At 44.4% G+C, this 19,167-nt stretch overlaps 1 protein-coding gene across 4 annotated transcripts in view; it reads right to left on the minus strand.

Annotated features, from left to right (window-relative positions):
- Positions 1-19,167, minus strand: part of ABR (ABR activator of RhoGEF and GTPase) — a 1,246,002-nt gene that overhangs the window by 244,906 nt on the left and 981,929 nt on the right. The window lies entirely within an intron of this gene.

The raw sequence follows: 19,167 nt of genomic DNA on the forward strand, positions 1-19,167 counted from the left end.
AGGTGCGGGGGGGGTTTGGAGGCACGGCGAGCGGGGAGGGGGGGGCTTTCGGGGTTACGGGGGTTTGTTCCCCGGCGTGCTGGACCACACCTCTTATTCTGGGCATGGATGCTGAGGTAGGCGCTCGGGAGAGCAGCATGCGGCTCCACTCGACCGAGGGGATGGGCCGGCTCTGCCTGGTATGGGTGGTCGGCTCCCACGAGGGACCATTCTTGGACGCGCGAGGGGTAGCGGGGCGGTGCGCCCCCGCCACTCCCACCCCGAAGGTTCAGGATGGCCGCCGGGGTTGAACAGTGCGGATTGTTAATTACTTATTTATGCATTTGATAATATGACAGACCGGATACAGGGGCATTAGCAGTGAATGAATTGTTTAAGCACGGTTATAGTACATGAGGCATAAGTGACAAGCGTGTGCAAACGAAATACAAGGAGAGTGGCATGTGTGCGGGTTACGACAGCGATGTGCTAGTAGTGGTAATCAAGAGTGAGAGTTACGGGACGGGTGGCCCCCGTGAGAGTATTGGAAACGAACAGATGTAGGAGGAGGAAAACGGGGTGTTATACTGGACCCGTGGCGTGGGCAGGTTCATAAGAGTCCCGATCACGGGTGCGGAGTGGTACTGCAAGAATGGCAGTAGCATAGACCACGGTGCCCACTGGAACGGTATTTTCTAGTGGGAGGGACAAGGAAATTTCTATACCAAAGGGTCTGCCTGCAGGTAATAAGGGGGCGTGATTTGTCTTTTGAGGGCCTTGAGGGTGGCGAGCTTGGAGGTCAGTTTGGAAAGCCGGGGAGGAGTTGGTTGGGTCGCTAGTAGCGGGGGAAGAGGAGTGGGAGGCTTGGGGGGTGGGGAGAATGGCTGTAGTCCAGTCTTCGTAGGACCAGCGATGGGACCAGGGTTGATGAGGTTGTGCTGTGGGAATAAGCGATGGAGCCCATTAAGAGGGCGCAGTTGGTATCGAGCAGGCTTGGCAATTGGGGTGGGGGCGGGTAGATTGTGTAGTGTGACGGTGGGCCACAGGGTTATGCGCTAGCGACGGGGAGGGTGAGTGTGTTTCATGGATTCAGCTGGTCCTTCCTTGAGTGCATCAGTGGAGGAGACAGTAAGGAGGAGGGGTGGAGGAGGTGAGAGTGGGGAGGGTTTGGATCGGGGGATTGGGTGGTTGTGTCAGCAAGTGGCAGGGGGGTAGGACGGAGCCATGAAGGGGGGGATTGGGGAGGAGTTATCTAGTTATTTATGCGATTTTATATAGCGCAGTCGTTGCCCGAAGGTGTCCGGGCGCTTCACAATAGGACCAGTAATGATACACGAGGTAACAGTACAAATGAACGAATTACGAAAGAAAACGTTGGGTTACATGGGGCACAGGGGCCAACAGTGAGCAACCAAAATACATGAGTTAGCAATCGGTGCATCACAGGAGAAAAAGTGATATGTGTGCAGGTTGCAAAACGTACACAGTACCAGTAGAGGTATAATACGGAATAAGTGGCAGACACTCCGGCATAAGAACAGGCTTTACGAGGCAATGGTGGCACTTAAAAAAGTGATGTGTGTGCAGGTTACAAACCGTACAAAGTACCAGTGGAGGTATAATACGGCAATAAGTGGCAGACACTCAGGCACAAGAACAGGCATTACGTAGGCAATGGTGGCACTTGTGCAAGTACCTAAGCAAACAAACGGTGATGGGTAGCAAACTGTTTTTACAAGCGAAAGGTGGAAGGAGGGGCCCAGGCTGGGCAGGAGGCCATGGGCCATTGGAACCGGTGGTGGAGTCTGAGGAGGAGGGGGAGATGCGGAAAGGGGGGGGAGCAAAGTAACGGTGTTGGTAGTATGTTTCAGGTATGCCCACGGCAAGGAGCGCCGAGAGAGACGCCCCCCCGCCTCCGCTGGTTAGGTGGCGGGATCCGGTGGACGCCAGCCTTGACGCCAGGTAATGATGGTGGCGGAGTAGGGGAGTGGTTTGAGTAATCCTCGGCTGTCGGTCGGTGCGGATATCGGGGCGCCTGGGGGGGGGGGCGCCGGGGAATGGCGCGGTATGGAGGGGGGCCAAGGGGGGTGCGGGGAGAGGGGAATAGGGGTCAAGGTTCGGGGCGTAGGCTCGACGCTGTGAGGGTGGAGGAGTTGAGCCGTCAATGCGATCACAGGGCCAGCGCGGGGCAGGTGGGTAAGGAGGAGAGCGGGGCAGGGAGGACCCCCCTCTTTCGGTTTGGAGCCGCGCAGCGGGGTTTGAGGGTTTCCCCTACGGGTTTGGGCGCAGGAAGGAGCCCGGTCAGTCTCGGTGGTCCCAGCAGTGTGTGGGGGTCGGGGGGGGGGGGGGTGTCAGTCGGTCGGTGACTTTGGCGGCGGAGCTCCCGAGGGTGTTGTATACAAGCGGGGACATGGTGCGGAGGAGCCCGGCGGCGGTGGGTGTAGGTTTTTGGGCAAAGTGCGGGGTTAGGTTGGCGTCCTGGTGGTTTCGGAGGCATCCGGGGGATCAACAGTCGGTGGGGACCCGGCGCTAGTGGGGGTCAATAGCAGGGGGGTTTCGATTTCACGTGCGCGCTTGGGCGTTTCAGTTCCTTGTTGCAGTGGGCTTTTTCCTTGCGGACAGGCTTTGGGACAGACGCACGATCTGGAGGACTTCTCGCTGGTGGGACAGCCGGGTTCAGCACTCTGCCGGCGGTTGCTGGTCAGTTATGGGCCTCGTGGTTTGCCTGGGGGGCGCCCCTGGTGCCAGAGAAGATGTACGGTCCCAGTACAGTGCTGTCCTTGTTTTGGATAGAGCTAGACTCCGAGCCATGGAAGCACGCCTGCCAGAGGACGAGGGGGCGGCGAGGTTGGCATGGGGGGCGACAGCACGGCCCATGAGATGTTCAAAGTTGGGGCGCTGGGTGCGCCATGAGGTGAATTTTGCAGTGTCCCGGGCACCAGAGAAGAGGCACGGTCCCAGTTCAGGTGCTGTCATTCCGTGGATTGAGCTCGACTCCGTGGCCATGGAAGCACGCCTGCCGTAGGCAAGGGGATAGCAACGTTGTCGTGTGGGTGTGACGCGGTCCGGTTGTGACGAGGCCGCATCCTCGGGTATGTTGTCGGTGCGGCGGTTGGGTGCAGTGGGGGCAGGGGGATAGGCGGCTTCCGCAGGAGCGGGTCTGGCGGTTCGGGTTGAAGTTGACGGGCGGGGGGCTTTCGGGGGGCGATTCGCCGTTGGCGGGGGAATAGGGGGACGTATGCGGCACTGGTTAGGGGTCCTGCGGCACGCCCTATGGTGTATGGGTGAGGACCCGAAGGTGTTACGGAGGCATGGCGTCGGAGTGAGGGCGGCAACGGAGGCGGCGCGTCAAGGTTGTGGAAGGCCTCGGGCCCTGGAGGTCGGACTGTTAGCGGGCAGCTCAGGCTGCGGGGGTGGGAAGTGAACTACGACATGAAGGACATTTCTCGCCTCTCACATGTGTGTCTTTTCAGGTGCAGGGGAGGGGCCAACTGCAGCGGCGCTGGAGAGTTATGTTGGGGCACACTCGGTTGTACAGCAGGCGGGAAGGGGGACTGGGCCAGCGGCCTTAGATAGGGCACGTAGGGATTTACAGGGAAGTGACGGTTCGGGGAAGATAGAAGTTTGAGAGCTGTAGTGCCTGGAGCTGCAGCACGGGGCAGTGGATTTGCAGGGGGATGGGGTTTTTCACCTGGGGTACGGAATGGAGTTATGTGCTACACTGGAGGGAGGCACTGGAGCGGGATATTGGGGCGCAGATGTCTGGAAGGGCAGGAGTCCTAGGGGGGGTTAGCACGCCTTTCGAGTGGCGGTTCTTCCTAATATATGTCTAGGAGATCGGTTGTTGGATTAGCGGGGGGTAGGTCAAGCATAATAAAGGATTTAGCCAGGTGGAGAGGCAAATTGACGTTTCTGCTAATTGTTTACTGTTTGTGGATTGGGGGAACCAGTTAGGGGAGGGGGTGGGGGGTGTTGTCAGGAAATTGCATATTTAGTGAGGTATAGTTTTGTACGGCTCGGGCCAAGGGTTTTCATTGTTTAAGGTGCACCTGCTTCCAATAAAGCGGCCTTTATCACACCTAATTTTGAGTCTCTGGTCAGTGCTTTCCTCCCCCCCCCCTCCCCCTTTGGGCCCCAAACCAGCCGTGCCCAGTAATCCTGCTCTGCGCAGAGCCTCGAACAGAAATTCTGCTGCACACTAAGCTTTGAAAAATATAACAATTGTTATGCAACACTCATTTCGGTAGCAAAAAAAACAGGTTAAGCTGCTTTTTAGCTCGGAACAGACTACTGAGTGTTTAACCAACTGTACTCTACTTAAATGCCTTTAATATACTGTCTGAGCTAGAGGCTCATAAAGGGATTCATTGACCTCGAAAACAAAATGTCACTTTATAATTAGGTCAAACATTCAGAAAGTATCAGAAAAACACTGTGAAAAGGGAAGTTATACAAAATGACACTATAAAACATGTCATCTGCTTGAGGTTTAAGGGTAGGTGATAGCACTGCAGATACACCATGCAAAACAGAACTAAAGGAAAATATACTAGTATGGAGCAACTTCTGTCCATAACGTTCCTTACTATTCACACAACAATTGTTAAACATTTTACCTATGACGCAGCTGTTGCATAACCGTGACACAGTATTGATCACTCTTCAGTGGATGCAATAATACCAGTTCTCCAGCGTTGTTCGATTTTAGGTGCCTTTACGTTTGAATATTCTCCAATGTTGAACTGGGCAACAAAGTAGTTAACAAGCACTTGTTGAGGCAAAATCTTTCAAATGCCCCCCACATGGCCTTTTTATTGTGAGGTTCTCTCACTTTCCTACACATGACCTTCCACTGCTGATTAGGCCTATCCTTGTAAAAAAAGTGGCTTTTTAAAGATTTTGAGATCGGCTTGCAGAACATTTTTAAGTCCATCTGCCACCATGGGAGGCAGAAGCCACAAGACACCAGGGATTTTTACATTTATATGTCGGGGAGCGGCCCCATGCGCAAGTGTTGCTCTCTTTTTTATCGGGGCAATATTTTAGCCATTTTCTGCCCTCCCCTCCACCCCCCCGGGAGGCAGATTGGCCATATTTTAAGGCCCATGTGCCCTCAGGGGAGGCAGAAAGTCACTAGTCACCAGGGATTTTATTTATTTATATCTCAAGGAGCGGTACCTTTGCTTTTCTTCTCATCTGACGGATTTGAGCACACAGCTTATCCAAGCACTCCATCACGTCTAACTGAGTCATGGAGGACGAGCATTTATGGCAGTAATCACTCCATGAATCATGTTTTTGATTTTTGACACTGGTGAAAATCTTGCCTTCACTTCCCTCCTTGGGGGTACACCACACGATATAGACACCCTTGACACTCTTTAGTCTAGTTATACTTGGCCATCTAGATTTGTCCTACAGGCACATTGCGACTCGTTCCGTAACGGGAGGACTCATTCTTCTACAGTGGTGCCACCTTTGAATTACCTTTCTAGTACTTTTTCGTTGCTCACTGGGTTATCATTTTGGTATGACCTGTCATTTTTGAGATTTTACATACTGCCAATGTCAAGTCATTACTTAACGTTTTCTACCTCTAGATATTAAGGTTGTACATATTATGATATAGCATTCTTGACATTGATTTCTATTCAGTTGGATAATAATGTTGCAGGGTATGTTGGATAATACTCATTTTGACCGCATGTATTTGTTTTTTGTAGATATGATATCCCCTGATGAAGGGCAACTTCAGCCCAAAATGCATTGGGTTTATCTTTGCTTTTGAAAGAATTTTCTCTACATTAGGGGAAATATTTATTTGAACGATAAATTACATAGAGTTGGGATGGATAAAGATTACCCAAAATGGGGGGCGTGGCTTGGCGCCCGGGCGGCATGTCGGCAACCCAGGGAGTGCGCAAAGGCAGTTCATCGTGCGACAATACAGCGGACCCGGTATGTGATAGCACCGGGCGCTGAACGCGCATACTTTCAGTCATCTACGCAGCTCAAATTGGCAGAATTTTGAGAAAGACGCACAAAGGCGGGTACGCGATATCGCGGCCGCCATCTTAATTGCGGTATGAATGGAATGCACGGCGGCGCCGCTTCTTCCATTTCACTTCAGAAGAATTTAACGCTGCAGTAAACATGCGTCCAACGCCTCTTCTTCAAACGCCCGTCATTGTACCTCTTTGAGAGCTCATGCAGTTATTGTGAAGGCATGTTTACATTTTTGAGTTACCACCTCTCTTTTGACCCAGCAATATTAATGTTGCCATTTTCAAGGTCACATGCAGGCTTTCCCTCAGAAAATATGGAAGTGTTGTCAGCTTGCCTACTTATATAAATGTTTTGCAGTGTACATATAATATGCCTGGACAATTCTCACGTTTTCAAAGAAAGACAGCAGGTACATTTTTGTGTCAATAACTGAAGATATCTTTTGCCCTAACACCCATATGACTTATTCGCTGTGGTGGTCGCAGTAGTTTCGGTGCATGCTGTTGCCAAGTCTTCTTTGGAAGGTGCCATAAGCGCAGTCCCCTTTTCACCACGCACCTAACAGGTTTGATCTTTTACTGCACCACGCTTGTTTGTCACACAATACAAAGGTGACATTGTCCAGCCTGTCTAGGTATATGTATTGTTGTACACGTATAACATGACCGGACAACTCCTCTGTTTTCTATGCAATAGAACAGGAACATTTTTGTGTCGAAACTGAAGCTATCCTTTGCCCTCATATTTGCATGGCTTATTCGTAGTGGTGATTTCAGTAGTTTCTATATATGCTGTTGCCAAGTATTCTCTGGAAGATGCTATAATTGCAGTCTACCTGTTTCACTGCACACCTTATAGGTCTGATCCTTTGCTGCACCACGTTTATTTCTCCTACAACTTCCATTATAAGGAGTTAGTAAATAATTAATGGGCAGAACGAAAAATTCTATTTCTTTTTCAGCTAAACCTAAACGTGTTTTCATCAAAAACTCGAAACTTTTTTCTGAACTCTCAAAATTGGAAGATTCTGGGTCATTTGAACCACAAAGCACTACTGTTATTATGGATCAAAGTCAACACCAGGAAAGTCCAATGTGAAACGCCTAAAGCAGGACCCTCCGTCTCCACCCAAACCAGGATCTCCAGTATCCATGGATCGCCTACTACAAGAAATAAGAGCTTTGAGACCCTTCATGGAGGAGACTAATTCCAAATTGCAGCTACTATCAGATAGCTGGTCACAACTTGACTCTAGAATTTCAGTGTTGGAACGCAAGGTTTTATCAGTAGACGAAACTTCCAAAACAGTTTCCTTCATGCAGTCACAAGTTTCAACATTCCAAAAGCAAGTTGAGGACTTGGAAAATCGCAATAGGAGAAACAACCTACGTATTCATGGTCTGAATGAAGGAGTCGAAGGATCAGACCCTATTACCTTCTTCAAATCTTTTCTCCCCAAAATCATACACCTTCCTGAGGATGCATCTCTGAACATTCAGCGCGCTCATAGACTTGGTCGGATCTCCAGCAGTTCATCTTCTTCGCAAAGACCCAGGGGTGTTATACTATACTTCTTAGAATATACAGATCTACTAATAGTTTTGACGGCTGCCAAGACAGGTCAGCGGATATCCTGGTCTGGGTCTACATTATTTTTTGCGCAGGACTATTCAAGAGCGACAGCAGCAAGACGCAAGGCCTTCCTTGACATGAGTGCTGATCTACGTGCCATGGGAGCAAGATACGGTCTCTTTCATCCCTGTTTATTCAAAGTTATGTTCAATAACAAAACCTCTACCTATGAAGATCCTGTACGACTGCAAAGTTTCATCAATTCAAACAAGATGGATCATATGAATTTTTCGAGTTCTTCATCCTCACGTTACCGGATTTTGATATTGGTGTATAATTGATTTTAGGTCACTATGTTCACAGGTTTTTCGATGTTTATTAATTATCACACTTGTAGGGTTATCTGAAGCATTTTTGACACTATGATTCCCGTTGTTTGGTTTTAATAATTCTTAGGTTCGCTGTTTTAATCCTCCATTCTTTTATTACTTATTGCCTTCTAAAAATGTCCAATATTCTGTTTTATCCTTCGTTTAAATAGTGATGCTCACGGTTTGGCGTGTTCCCTCCTTGGTCACTCTGGTCCTTACCTGAAGTTCCGTATGTCCAACGTGGTTCTACCCACCCTTGACATGTATTCCCTCATTGTAAGTATGTTTTTTGTCTTGTCTTTTGTTTTACAGTTTTCCCGTTATTCTCTAGATGGTGACCTCATTACTTTGTTTTACCTTCATGTTCTCAGTTCTCAAGTTTACTACTTCTTCTATCTTCTTTTATACATATTGCAATCCAACATTCTACTCCTTTTCCTATTTAGTTCCTTCTTTCGGTCTTCTTCTCTCCATGCGCTGAATTCCTTCTTTTCCTATGTTTTCATTCTGCATTTTGCAACATTAACCATTATTTCTGCAGGAAATTAGACTCTGATGTCTTAGTCATAATCTTCCTTATTTCTTTCTCAGTCACTTGCTCTCACTTTTGCTCCGAACTTCTCTACTTTTCTCATGGTATTAAACTCATACTGTCACTTTCTTTTTCCTCTTTCTCACTCATGGTTATACATTGTTTTTTACAAAGAATTGGACTTCTATATTACTTGCTTGAACTATTGTAATGTTAGTTCTCTGTTTAATTTACTAAATTGGCTTGTTGCTTCACACTGTTTTTACCATTACACCTCAGTACCTCATGTCAGTTAAACTAGTCTCATGGAACATCAGGGGATTACAATCCCCCGTTAAGAGACAAAGAGTCTTATCACATTTAGCTAAATTGAACACTGACATTGTGTTTTTACAAGAAACCCACCTTACTGATACTGAATCTATGAAATTGAAAAGAGGTTGGGTGGGTGAAACTTACTTTTCTCATGGGGATGGTAAACAGAATGGAGTGGCAATATTATGTCGTAAATCTTTACCACTCACGTTTTTATCACAAGAATCGGACGATGAAGGGAGGTGAATCAATGTAAAATTGTCACTAAAGGGTGTTGTGATTTCTCTTCTCAATGTTTATGCACCCACTGGAGGTACACCATCCTTTTGGCCCACATTGGCCAATCATATTTCTAACTGCATTGAAGACAATTTCATTATGCAGGTGACTGCAACCAGGTGATTGATCCCTTCTTAGATAGAAACCCAAAAGTGTCCTTTATACCCAACAAATCACATAAATCTTTTACTCACACCATACATCAACACAAATTGCTTGGCGTCTCTGCAACCAAACTGTTAGAGAGTATTCCTTTTACTCCCCAACCCATCATACCCATTCAAGAATTGACTACGTTTTTGTTTCTCGTAACATTTTGTAATCCCTCATATATGGGCCCTATTCTACTTTCAGACTATGCACCAGTTTCAATTGACTTTGACATCCTCCACAGAAACAACACTCCCACAAGGTGGCGTTTTAATGATTCACTCCTCTTAGATCCCAACTTTACTACAGCTTTCACCTCCTTTTCCACTGATTATTTTGTAAGAAATTCCACAGACACTTTGTCTCCCGTTACCATATGGGACACCTTTAAAGCATCGGCCAGAGATTTTATTTTAGGTTATGTAGCAAAAAAAACGACGAACTGCACGTAAGATTATCAATGACCTTCTTAAGGATATAAAGGCGTTAGAGCATACATATTATACATCACATTCAGAAGAATCTTTAAAAAATCTTATTAATGCTAAGTTACAATTTAACAAAAAGTCTACAGAAGATGCTTCCCTCTATTTACTGAAATCAAGTGCAAAATTCTACGGAGGTAAAAATAAAGCAGGGTAAATCTTGGCTAATTACTTAAAGATTCGCCAAAATAAGCTAAATATTGAGTCAATCTTTGATAAAAATTCAGTACTAAAATTTAAAGATGCTGAAATTTTAAAAGAATTCTCTCTTTTATAAATCTTTATATTCCTCAGAAATCCAACCCACGGATCATCAATTATCGCATTTCTTTTCAAACATCCAAAAATCTCAACATACTCCTTTAGATCTATCTCCCTTGGTTTCAGACCTTTCTCAGCATAAACTTCGAGCAGCCCTTCAGAAACTTAAAAGAGATAAAGCTCCCGGACCGGATGGCTTTACTGTTGAATTCTGTATTTATTTCTCTAAATTTTTGATACCCAAATTGCACTCACTGATAAATTTCTTTTGTGTTTCCAAACACTCTTCTGGTTCATTCTCTGAGGCCCATATTTGTCTTATTCCGAAAGAAGGTAAAGACTCTAAACATTGTAAAAATTACAGACCTATCTCGTTGGTCAATATTGACTATAACATTTTTTATAAAGCTTTGGCCATGCGTCTTGATTCTTACCTACCAATCTTACTAGGAAAGGAGCAGTCGGGTTTTGTCAAAGGACGAGTCATCACAGATAGTACAAGGCTTTTCTTCGATATCCTTTCCAAATCTTCTCACCTCGATTACCCCCTAGCAGCAATTGCTTTAAATGCCGAGAAGGCTTTTGACAGAGTTGAATGGAAATATTTAATTTATACCCTTGAATGGTTTGGATTTGGCCCTAAATTTGTAAACCTAGTATCTCTCCTTTATTCTAATCCGAAGGCAGCAGTTTGTGCTAACAGCTTGATTTCTTCATTTTTTAACCTGAGTAGAGGAGTTCGCTAGGGTTGTCCTCTCTCCCCTTTTCTTTTCAATTTAGCCCTAGAGCCATTCTTGTCAAAGTTGCGTCAAAATTAAAACATTTATGGCTTCCAAACACCGAAGGTTCACATTAAACTTGCAGCATACGCCAATGATATTCTGCTTTTCCTTTCTAAGCTAGAAGTCTCAACTCCAGCTTTTTTAGCAGAGGTGACATCCTATTCACTCATCTCCGCATACAAATTAGATAATGACAAATGCGAAATACTCCCATTAACAAAACAAACCTTTAGTTCGCATTTTCAGGCTTCTAAAATTCAAATGGAGTCCAAGCCACATTAAATATTTAGGTTTGCAATTTAAACCTTTGATCTCTGAAACAGTAGCATTATGTATGAGTACTTGCCATCAATAGATCTCGGAACTCACTTCTAAGTGGAATCCCCTTTACTTGTCCTGGTGGGGTCGCTTAGATACCATTAAAATGATGTTATCACCTATAGTTCTATATACAATCTCGAATTTACCAATCCCCATTTCCTCTAAGTTAATCACAACAATTAATTCCACACTGTCCTCCTTCTTATGGAAGGACAAGAAACCTCGAATGTCTCTATTAAAACTGATTTGCCCTAAAACAGAGGGAGGAGTTAATTTTACAGACTTTCAGGCATATCACAAAGCTTTTTTATTACAGCAGGCTCCTCTATGGCTGCTTGATTCGGAAGAAGATTGTCCCCTTTGGACCTCAACTGAACGTCTATCTTTATTTCCTTATTCATTTCGTGAATATCTTTCTTTCTCACATAAGCTGCAATCCATTTCTACCCATATACTAAAATGCACGGCCAGACTGCTTGATTTACCTTGTGACTATGTTCTTAACGCTGAAGACCTCTTTGTCCACTCAACAATTTGGCACAATAAACATTTATTAATCCACAATAGACCCTTTTATTGGAAAACTTGGAGTGAAAAAGGCTTGATTTGGATCCATCAGTTGTTCTCAGATTCAGAGTTTCTACCTTTTACCACACTCAAGCAGACATACAATCTCCCAAATTCCTTCACCCATAAATACACTTTACTAAAAAATACTATCTTGGGAACTTATTCACAACTCCCACTCATACCTGCTGCTTCTACCAATTCACAGCCCCCTTTATGACTTCACACCTTGTTACAAACCATACCCAACACCATTTGTTGGCCACTTTCACTTTGGAAAGACCTTTGGTCCAAATTACGAAAAGCCTCTAGACCAGTTAACACCACACCATTATTTTTTGTTTACAATAGACTTTTATTTACAACAGCCATTCTATGTAAACGCTTCTCCACTACCCCTGACACATGTTGGATGTGCTCCTCCCCAAATGCCGACCTCTTTTTTATATGTTATTCACCTGTCCTCAAGTACATAATTTTTGGAGGCAAGTTTGGTTACAAATTAATTTGATTTATGGTACTAAGTTTCCTTTTTCCTTCATTTACATCTTTTTTGGGCCGCCTCTCTTCTATCTGAGATGAAGCTCCACTTAATGTCCAGATTATTGACTTATTATTAGCAGTCGCTTTTCAACAAATTACTGTCAATTGGAAAGACTTTTCAAAAGTTTCATATAGAGCCTGGTGGTACAATGTTTGCCATAATCATAGATTAGACACTGCCTTTGTATATCCTCCTCAAAATGGCTACAAAACGTGATGTCTTATGGTCACCTGTTGCAATGTTTATTGATGTCCGTGTCAAAATATATTTTCTACCTACACCGTCTCAACAGGAGGTTCCCAAACCACCTTAATTTCCTGATTGTTTCATAATCTCTTCTTGTATTATACTTGAATGCATATATACCCATTCTCTGTACGTTTATTATGTCTTTTTTCCTTTTTTTCCTTTTATTTCATTAGTCCAATTCCTTCACCTTTTAAGCAACAAATTTGGATTGTTACAATGTAAAATTCATTTTATTTACTTTGTATGGTCACCTTGTATGTTTAAAAAAAAAAAAAGATTACCCAAAATAAGGATCTGATGATCTTGAATAAATGACTTAACTGAAAGTTGATTTATTTATTTGGATTATTGATTATCTGATTACAACCCCTTTTCTTTGGGAACCCAGGCAGTGTGAGGAGGGTACGACCCCCGTGAGGGGAACGCTGTTTGTGTTACTGGTTATCCACACTTGTGATCAGAGAGTGATACCCTACTGCATGTAACAACTTGAGTACGTTTTTTTAATTTATTTTAAAGCATATTTCAGAAAATTAGGAGTGCGTGATCCACTTCTTGTGATATTCGCGCTTACATGAGCGGCATATTTTTGAACCAATCATTGTGCATAAGTCCGGAGTTCAACGATTTCCCTCCGGCTGTCCCTTGCCCTTTGGCTACAAAATAAGAACCAGTCTCGAGGAAAGAGCGACAGTATGCGTCAACATGAAATACAAACCACAAGCTCCGGTTGCAATAAAACATTTTCTAAATGCTAAAGTTATAGATAAGTAGAAAAACATGTGGGTAATCAAATAAACTTGCTTCTGTTGAATACACTTTAAATAACCTGATATACAAAAAGCGAACGATAGTATATCCTGTTATGTGTGAATGAATGGAATGTGTGCACACCACACAGTGCATACATGCACGAGTGTCTGCGTAATCCAAACCTCAGATTCAAATTCCAGACCTAGGAGCTCGGATACTTGGGGGACATTTCAGTATCACGTATATTTTCTGGTCACTGGCTCACAAGTGCACAGAAACATTTTTGGGAACAACAAGTCCTACAGTTAATAAGACCTGTTGGACATGTTGCTTGTGCAGTGAGCTTCACTGAACCAGAAGGCAAGATCACCAAGACTAATCCTCAACTAGAGAGCCCTTCTTGAAAGACTCCTTGTAATGCTTGCAAAGAACTTTCAACGGTCTTCAACCATTAATCAAAAGCGAGTCGCTGACAATTATAAGACAGCTTCACGTCATGACAGTGAGGATATTGAGTCCCACATCAAAGCTTGCACTGCTGATACACTGAGAACTATGGAGACACATTGCAACGTGCCTCATGGCATCGACAAGTGGCCAGCTACATGTTGTCCAAGGGACTGAAGGATAGATTGGATTCCCAGTTTCATATTCCCTTACAAAGAATTATCTTCCCAAAATTGTGCCAGTGCTTGATTTTTACCTGATAATGCTATACACCATTGAAGGCATGAGTCGACTTACAACACTGGGGACGTCATCGTTAAGAGAAGGCCACATTCCAATGGAGTCGAAGCCCGAGGCCGAAAAAAGGCTGAGTGCAACCAAATAGCTTCAGCTCCCTGGAGGTCTTGCTGCCAGATCCATATTAAAAGCCTTTGTTCTTTTCCTTTTAACAGAATCTGCAGAATGTAGGCTCCATAGAAGCATCTGCTTCTTATACACAAGTATTTGGTTCCAGCATCAGTTAAACATACATTACTGGACACGCTCTGGTGCAAGCTATACTGACGAGGAGCAGAATAAAGGCGCTGACCTCTCATCCAGCCGCAGGCAAAATTTGATTTAGAATCTGTGCCTCTGGGATACTGAAAAACAGCGTCACGATAGACCCATCAATATCGCTTCAAAAAGAAAAAAACTGCTTAGCCTTCCCAATTCAGAGCAGCATTTCCATAATGCCGTGTTACACAACTGAAAAGCTCCTAAAAGGAAATTCGATTTGCATAGTTTACTATTTGTTAAACATGCCACCGCTGGGCTGTATCAAGCTCTATAATACCCAAACACAGATGTTTGCAACAAGAGAAAATGTAAACCAAAAACATATATACACACTATGAGAAATAATCGACTCCAGAAGAGGAAGTGATGCTGTGCAGTAAGGCAGCCGGGCTGGATTCAGGCTGATTTTCAGCATAACCACTGGCTAAGAGTTCAATTTAGATTATTGTATGAAAATGTATCTGACGTGGATATCCTGAAAATCTAGTTTGGATCCGGACCTTCACTGATTCATGCACTGCACAAATGCACAGAACTGATTGAGTAGGTAGATGGGATGGTATCCCCCTTTGAGAGGTGCATCATATTCTTGTGGGCGGGCAGACCAATACAAGATTGTTCTATATGACCACTACTTTGGACTCTAGTATTCTTATACCTGTGCTTCTATATTTCAGACAACAATTAACCAATGTTAGAAAACCTGATGATCGTTTCCCCAATCAAACGTTTTGGCAATTTGTTACACACAAGGCTGTGTCTTGAAGGCTTAATTGGCAACAGTGGTGGTTGCTCCCAAATAGCATTAGTGGGGCAGAGAGGGGGGTTTAAAAAAATTTAAAAAACTAACCTTTCAGCCAGCCGACTGTCGGCCGCCTCTTCTCCTTGGTCCTCTGCGTCCTTTTCCTTTGTTCTGCTTAACAGAAAGCAGGAACAGGAAGCACCCACCCATGCTCCCCTGACTAATCACAACGCTACAATGCAGTGTTGTGATTGGTCTGAGCGATGTGGTGTGGCGCTCAGCAAGGGAATGGGAGCCTGGGGCTTGTTCTCCACCCAGGCTGTAATGCAACCTGGGTGGAGAACATGCAAAGTGTGCATGAATGTTTGGCCAGACAAGAGGACCAGCTAAACATTCATGCTCACTTGAAGTGGGCAAACCACTCCTCCCCTCCCCTGTGAGCAGTGCAGCCCCACCCTGCCCACAAAGCTGCCGCCCCACCGCTCTTACCTGCACGGGCTGCAGCTGCATTAAAAATAGTCACTTTCACGCCATCACTGTGTCATTCCAGGCAATTTTAGTTCTAGAGGTCCAAGAAGATGATGCCTCAAATTAGGAAGGCAAAGAGGAAAATTCCAGGACCTACCAGCCACTACTAGAAAGCGTGGGCCTGCATTTATGAGGAAACTGTAAGAAAGACGATCTGCAAGTCCTGCTCGGGTCAACAGCTTTACAGAGAGGAGCAATACTGGTGGATGATCAATCACAGTGCCCTTCAGGAAAAAGAAAGGGATATGTAGATCAGCTAAACTACCTAGTTACCTACAGAACACAAAACCCACCAAAACAGACTAGGCGGAGGGGAGAACAGGAACGCTTTCTCTTATGGAGCAGCACTTACTGTGCTTCCAGGCCCACATCTGTCGACACTGTCCTCCCAGAGGAACCAGGGGTGGGGATCCAGCCTCTACACATTAGAGTAATCCAAGCAGCGCTGCAATAGATTCTGCAGCTATTCTGCTGTTCAGCTCAGTCACACGCACCATAAGCCATGGTGACATACCACGAGCAGGCGGCTGTCATGCTAAATAGTACCGATAGTGTCCAAGCTGATAAATGTATGGCGACAGGGAAGGCTCTATATATACTGAGGTCATCAGGACGGTGCGTTCTCTTCCTTCAATCAAGTGTAAAGCCTGTAATGGTTTCTTTCCTACTCAACAGATGGGTGCAGCTGGCCCAGCCCTGAAATAAATCACGTCAAAATGACCATATCAAAGCAGTTTCTGGGGTAAGGTAAGGGATGGACACACCTCCCGAACACAAGATTAATGATTCTAATCAAACTTTCTCTCTTACTCCAATTCTTCATCAGCAAAGCTACTCAGGAAACTGTCAGTGACCGAGGCAGGCACTGTTATCATAACAACATTTGCTTTTATTCTGCCTTTCAAAAACATATTTCGGGGTTTTGTGAACAAATTTGTGAGTTGCATGTCTTTCAGCTAGAGTGAAGGGGAGTTCCGTTCCTATGTGGGTTAGTGCCCTTTAGTTTGTATTGTAGTATTTGCATAGTACATTTCTACCTTTAAAAAGGCACAAAGCAGATGGAAAGACGTAGTGTATTGTGCTTTTATTCAAACAACTCTAGTCAGTGAAGCACCCCAGTGAATTCTCCCTAGCAGTCATTTACAATGTTGCAGATATTTTTGATTTCCTTACTAGTCTAATACCACTACACTACCACCCTTACCTATTCCCACCAAGAGTAAACCACTTACCTCAGCGCATCACTACACGGGCTTATTCACTTCCCTGCAAAAGTGTAGTACTTCTTTTCCTACAGATATTTAGTTTAGTTGATAGAAACCTCCCAAGCCATAACTTAACTGCTTAAATAGCGATTCAAACATGTTTGGCATGCAAATACAATGATTAAAGGTTAAATGGTGGGTAGCTGCCTTTTAAGGCAACTAAGAGCTCAAAAGGCTGCCCTCTTTAAACTCCCCTCCCATCCCCCTCACCACCCCCCTCCTCCCTCCTCCAGGGCATTTATCAGACCATGGATCATTTAACACAGCTCAGGCAAGACAGAAGGTTCAAGTGACATCACACGAGGATTATGCATCCTAACAGCCATGGTGGGTTGGCACCGGCAGACAACCCTGCTTGATTCACAATAGGGGGAATTCTTCTCCTCCTGCCTTGGTCTTGACCTAAGGTGCAGAATTCCTCTCTCTAAAAACAGCGGAGGGACTCCATCCACTAGTATACACGTAACACTGAAACTATGACACTATTCACTGCGGAATTTTGCTTTATCCTACTTTGTTAACTCTGGTAAGTCAATTATAAAAATTGAATACATTACTTAAACTAAGGAAGGAAGGTATTCACTTAAGAAGGAACCTAAGGCCTCTGTAAATATCCAGGTGGTCCACAGTGTCTGCAGTCGAGAAGGTAAGATGTTTGGAAAGAAAAAATAGAAGAGTCTCTGGGTTCAATAGGAATTCCATCAACACCTTCAGAATAAATGAACAAACTATCTTAAGGGCAAGCTTGAGACCGAAGCACTCCGATCCTTATATCAAAGGTAATTTCAATCAACCAACTATATTGCAGGCAAGCAGGCGAATGTTGTTGGACGTCATATCTCCTAAAAGCTTGTGCATTAAAGAGGCAAGGATTAAACTAAAGTCCAACCGAGGTGCAGGATTTTAAATGAGCAGATTTAGGTGAAGCAAACAGTCTCCACTGGCCATCACTCATAAAAAAAACAAGATGTCTTCTGTTCTGTGAAGATAGGCCGCCATTGCTGAAAGATGGTATTTGTTGCCTTTTTCACTCTTGCCTGTGGACACTTCCCAACCAGGTAGGAAGGAGGGAATGCAAGACGATGAGAATGCTGACTGTTTCTGAGAAAGTGAAACATGTATAAAGAAAGTTTATTAAAGCCATCTATAGTCTATATGCACGTGGGAAGCCATGCTTCTAAACTCTGCTATCCTAATGTTTGTGAACTCTGCAAAAAACTACACTGAGGTGTGCATTTAAAGAAGAGACTGTTCCAAATTAAAATTAGCTAACATGTCACACTTCATCAATGGGAATAGAGGGAGCTTCAGCACAAATCTTTCAGGAATTCTTGCTTCAAACATTGAAGCTGGCCAAACATGTCACCCCTGCACCTCAGAGAGAGAGAGCTCTAAACTACTCAGACTCAATCAGCTGCTCAAAAGAATTAGCATGCTAAAAATGTAACCCTCACAGGGCTATCTATTGGTGAGTGTAAGGGAACATCAACTATTGCAGGATTCTGTGCTACTTAGGGTAAGGGCCGGTACTCAACTCTGCAAGGACTAGGTGCTGCTATGACTGAGGACGCGTTAAACATCAATTCTTGCAAGACCTTCACTTCCTAGAGTGAGGATGCGTGGGGACACTGGTCGCAAACAAATCCTTCTCAATGGAGAGAGTGTGGTTACTCATCTCTCTCAGGACCTCAGCTCCACAAAGTTGTGAAACTGCAGACCTCAACTTTCCTAAAGGTGCTGGCTCTTCAAAGGGTGTGGGGGAGGCAGCGCAACTCTCAAAAAACTGTTTGCTCATTAGAGGATGTGGAAGCCACAGGATTCAAGTCTCACAGCATTACAGCATAAAATCACAGATCAAAGGCCCGGAAACGATATCGAGAATCTGAAGATGAAGCAAAAGCACACAGTTTGCTCTGGGCCTGACTCACATCCTGTCCATGTGTGTGGATAGTTTATTAAACAAGATAAGCTTGTCACACTACAGTGATTGCAGACAGACAAAACAGCATCATTCAGCAAAAGACAGCTTGCCTACCCTAATCTGTGTGATGACAGCAGTCTGGTAAGTGCTGGGAAATCTTAAGTGACACATTAGTGAGTGGTGTGTAAGGCAACACAAAGTCTAAGAATAGAAAGTGCTGTAATGCACATTTTGTCTGTAGACTGCTCTCAGGTGTGACAGTAGAATGCATTTTATAATGTTTTACGTGTTAGTGCACTTTTGGTTCACAGGATGTAAATGCTGTATGAGGTATGCATTCTCTAAAAAGCACTCTGAGACATAAGTTTCTGAACAATGTGTAACACGCCTATAAGGAGTTCTATCATATATATGTTGATAAAACAAAGGTGTTGCATTATATATGTAGATAAATAGAGAACACATCACACTGAGGTCAGATGTATAATTTGTAAACAAAACATATATAAAGTATATCTAAAGCTGTATGTAAAGTGCTAT

This window comes from Lissotriton helveticus, chromosome 3_1 (genome assembly GCF_964261635.1).
Source record: "Lissotriton helveticus chromosome 3_1, aLisHel1.1, whole genome shotgun sequence".
NCBI classification, from domain to species: domain Eukaryota; kingdom Metazoa; phylum Chordata; class Amphibia; order Caudata; family Salamandridae; genus Lissotriton; species Lissotriton helveticus.